Source organism: Poecile atricapillus, chromosome 20, assembly GCF_030490865.1.
Source record: "Poecile atricapillus isolate bPoeAtr1 chromosome 20, bPoeAtr1.hap1, whole genome shotgun sequence".
NCBI lineage: Eukaryota > Metazoa > Chordata > Aves > Passeriformes > Paridae > Poecile > Poecile atricapillus.
Window position 1 is genome coordinate 3,120,591 of NC_081268.1, and position 4,635 is coordinate 3,125,225.

General features: G+C 45.3%; 1 long non-coding RNA gene across 1 annotated transcript; it reads right to left on the bottom strand.

Annotated features, from left to right (window-relative positions):
- On the bottom strand, window positions 1-1,391 carry LOC131586767 (uncharacterized). Its single transcript, XR_009279227.1, has 3 exons — window positions 1,212-1,391; window positions 669-768; window positions 1-104 (listed from the first exon to the last, which is right to left on the bottom strand). It is a non-coding gene; the product is annotated as an uncharacterized LOC131586767 (long non-coding RNA).
- Between the last annotated feature and the right edge of the window lie 3,244 nt (window positions 1,392-4,635).

Sequence of the window (4,635 nt, forward strand, 5' to 3'; positions counted from 1 at the left end):
GGAGCCAGTATCCACCACCCAACCTGGGATCCACTGACTGGACTTGGGGATCCACTGATCAGAGCCAGGATCCACCAACTGGAACCAGGATCCACCAACTGGACCTGGGGATCCAAGGCTCCCGGGAGATCCAGCAAACCTGGGGATCCACCACTTCTGGGAACCCATCAGACCTGAGATCCACCAACCCTTCCTGGGGATCCACTGCTCCCAGGGGCCCCACTGCTCTCTGGGATTCACCACTCCTGAGGAACCCTCTGAACCCGGGATCCACCAACCCCTCCTGGGGATCCACCGCTCCCAGGGATCCACCAGCCCCAGGGAATTCACCATCCCTGCTATTTATTTTAAGTCTGTGTGGCACATTCAGCAGAGGATAATATATCCAGCTTTGTTATCCCCAGATTTCCAACTACGTGGGGTCGGGTTTATATTTCCTTTCTTACTTTTGGGAAAGCCTAGGCAGCAGAAGGGGAAGTCATGTGTCCAAAATTAGTGGTAAAGCCAAAGGTAAAATTATGAAATGTCATTTCACAGATGCAATGAGAGGAAAGTGAAGCCTAGAAGATCCACTGCCCCGAGTCTGGCTCCATGCTGAATTTGTGCTCCTTATTTTAAATACACACAAGGAACATTTAGCAGAGAATAAAATATCCAGCTTTGTTTACCTTCTAGTGAGGAATCTGTGAGCTGGAGAGGCTGAGCTGGTTACTGGCTTTTCATGCCATAGACTTATGTCCACCTTGGAGCCCTTTTTCACAGGGAAACCTTTTAAAAAGACAAATGAAGGCATTTAATAAATATGCTCTTCATAGAATGAAATGACCCAAGCTTTGGCATCTATTCACTGCCTACTTACGGGTGAGCACTTCACTTCAACACAGCTCTTCTTGTCCACAGGTTTTCAACTACATGGGCTTAGGTTTATAATTCTTTTACTCCTGGGAAAGCCTAGGCACCAGAAGGTGATATGTCCAAAATTGGTGGCAAAGCCACAGATAAAATTATGAGATGTCATTTCACATGTGCAAGGAGAGGGGAGGAAAGTAAAACCTAGGAGAGCCACTGCTCAGGGATTTCCCAAGACACAACATTTCTAATAAATAAATAAATAGCCAGGGGGAGATGAAGCTTAACCTCTGCTTGTAGCTTTGAAAGACCTGGGCAGTGGTACCTGAGCATCCCTGTTGTGTCATGTGGAAAGGATTTACCTTGCAATGTGTTGCTCAGGTTTCCTGCAGAGCTGAGGTGACTCTGTCCTGCACGATGTGTGATCCAGGGCATTTCTTCCCTCTCAGAGTTCCTACCAGGCAAAGGAGTTGGCTTTTCCTTCTGTCTGTCCAGGTCTCCCCCAGTGCTGCCCACCAGGCCAGTTCTGCCCAGTCCATGGCCTTCCCTATCGGATGTCACATGAAGCACATCAGGATCTGTGCTGTCCAGAAGCATTTGAGCAGTCACTGTCCTCTCTTGCCTATCCCTGGAGGTCTCAGGTTCTGGCACAGAAGGAGGATCACTGTAAAGGTCCAGAGTTGTCTCTGTTGATTGTTTGTCAGCAGAGGCTTTAACCCAGCTGGCTGCACTCAGCCTCTTCCTTGCCACGTCAATCTTTTCTGTGAGTTCCCTGGACAGACTATGAATGGCTCTCACTCGATCCTGTGTGCTTCTGTGTGGAGAAAGTACAAAAGATGAGTCCTTGGGGGAAGGTTTTGCATCTTTCTGAGGAACAGAAAAGCTCAGAGGGGGTGAATGCAGAGATGGGGGAGAGCAGTCCCTCAAGTCTTCATATTTCAGAGGACTGAGAAACCAGAATTTGGATTCCAGTGGTGCTGGAGGACCTGATGGCTCTCCTTTTTTAGGTGATTGAGCTGTTTCTAGGAGTTCATTCCTGTTTAAAAAAAAACAAAAAAACAAGAGAGATGTCTGCAGTGTGGGCTGAGAAAGAGGCTTTCTAGGATGCCTTTTATGTCTGAGTACCTTCTTCTGTGATCTTCAGGTGATAGAAGAGAGGATGTTTCATCCACCCAGGCCATAAAACTCCTTTCCAGTACTCCCCCACTGGTTTGCTCCTGAAAGAGAAGAGCCTGGCAATGTAAGCACTCAATAGCTGATAACAGAAAGGTAATGTTTAGCTTTTATTCCACCTAATAATTGGCTCATGTAACTGGAAAACTGCTCACACCACACAGCAAATCTGTTCTTTTAGCTCAGGCACTGGAGATTTTCAGGTTTTTGGCCTGAAGTTGAGGGTTCCAGCCCTACTAATGAGCCCAGCATGTTTTCTAGATAAAACTTTTTCTCCCTGGCACTTCAAAGTATTGGTATGAAGTGTTTCATGTCCTACACAGTGCTGCACTGATCAAGGAGGGGTTTCAATCTGCCTCTCCTTAGGACTTACTTGCTCAAATTCACACTGAGGATTTCCTTTGGCAGAACCTGTTTTCCCAATGGGTTTGTGCATCTCATCAGGAGAGGATTTCTTCCCAATAGCTTCTTTTTGTTTCCTGTACACTTCTTGCAACCTCTTCTTCCTCATCTCCACAGCCTGTGCCAAAGACTTTTTCTCTTCGAGGATTTTTTTCTTTCTTTCTGCTTTTTTTTGGTGCATAAATTCCCGAACGCTTTCAGGGCTGTAGGAGTGAGGTTTTTTAAGGTTTACCCTCCTCTTTGAAGGTTGCTTTATATTTTCTTTCTCAGACCCTTTTGGTCTCTGAGGAGATGCACTTTTTCCTCTGCTGCAGCTTCCTGAGGTGCTGGGCTTGGCTCCATCTTTCATTAATGAAAGTCCAGGTGGAGGAGAATGGATCCCTTGGGGTTGGTGTTTCACAGCATTTCTGGGGAGCCTGATATGTCTGTGTTCCGCACAGGCCTGGCTTTGCGAGAGAAGCTTCCTGAGTGTTTGCTTTGTATCCTCTGTGGGTGCATTTTTGCCCCTTTCAGCTTTGCTGGGAGCCACCACAGCACTGTGGGCTCCAGGGCTCTCCCCATTTCCCTTCATTCTGGAGCTGATCTCCATCACCAGCATTGCCCCAAGTCCTCGACCTCCTTCCAAAGGTTCTGTGGGAAAGATTAGGAAACAACAGTGATGTAATTATTTCAGAGAGTAACAATTCCTGTATCTATACCCAACCTGCTTCCCACCACAGCACTGAGGACTATTTGCTTCTATCTGTTGTAAAATCTCTGATATTCAGGCAGAAGATAAATCTGTAAAGGTGAAATTTGAAGTTGCAATGGCAAATTGTTTAAAGAAAGGTGATCAGAAGGGCCTGGAAATCTTTAGTTTCATTTAAGTTTAATAAACCCTTTTTTGTTTTTTGGGTGTGCCAAAACAACCAGTGCTGTAGAGGGACAGCTGTACCAAAGGTTTTTGCTGTGCTCAGCTCTCCAGTTCTGCTCCTCAAATGTGGAAGTGGAAGGGGTGGACCCAGCAGCCTTCTAGCCAGCTTCTGACCTTCTCTCCATGCAGAAACACCAGGTAGATTCACACCTGAAACAGAGAGCTTTTATTTAATTATTAAAGCCCCGCATGTTAATTGAAAGACTATTGTAACTCTTATTCCAGTCCATTTAATGGTGATTTCCAGGAATCACACTCAAGGCATGGAGAGATCTAAAAAGTTTAAGTTTGAGCAGGTTTAAAATAAAAAAAGTTGGTGCTACTTTGATAACAAAAAGTTTTTAAAGCACTCAGACTTTGGAGGCTGCCAGGATCATGAATCAGATGGGTTGATGAGTGTAAAATGTGAAGGTTCAGTGCTTTCCTAAGGCTTTACCATCAGCAGTTATATAATTCCACACTTGTAGTGTGTTCACACAGTCCTTTGAAGTTTTACTCAGAAATCACTGACTCCCAGAGGCCTCAAAAACACAGAGAAAAGGTCAGGACTTCCTGGGTACCAGCGCATTTGAGAACTGAAGGGAAGGGGATAACAAAATCATTCTTTTCCTTGTGATTACTTCAAACTCACCAGAGGAAACTAATTCATTTTTAAACTGGTGAGAATCAGCAGGATGTGGTGTGGAAGAATCAATGGAGGATACAGGATGAGGGACAATGTCTAATGCAGAAATAAACGGTGCAGAATGCAGCACAAACAAATTACTCTTGCTTAATAGGTGATGCCACATAATAGACAACATTTATCACTGTTTTACTTCATAATTTCAGATTGTATTCACAGCATGCCAAAACTTGCACAATTATATATTTATTGCAAAACACTTACAAGCACAAGGTGGCTGAAGAGGTACTTAGTTGAGTTTTGCATGGAGATTCTACCCCCCAATATCTGCCCCAATTCAAATACTCACTTTTTTTTTTAATAGGAAAGGTTTTACTCTGAAATCAGCATCAGCCTCAGCTCATGTGGTTCAGTGCTCAGTCAATGGACTGAGTCAGGCTTTTCAAGCTGTTGCTCAGAACTTTGTCTGTGTGCTGAGCTGTGGGCAGCAGCCTGGAGTCAGGGAGGGACACAAAGGACTCTCCAAAGCCTCATGGTGAGTGGGACTGCCCTGAGATTCCCCTGTGCTTTGGGAACAGTGTCAGGCACCATCTTCTCCTCCACCACGGCCACTGAAGGAGTCACAGCCAACAACTTTTATGTTTTCATTTGCAGCAGCCTCTGCAGGCTCATG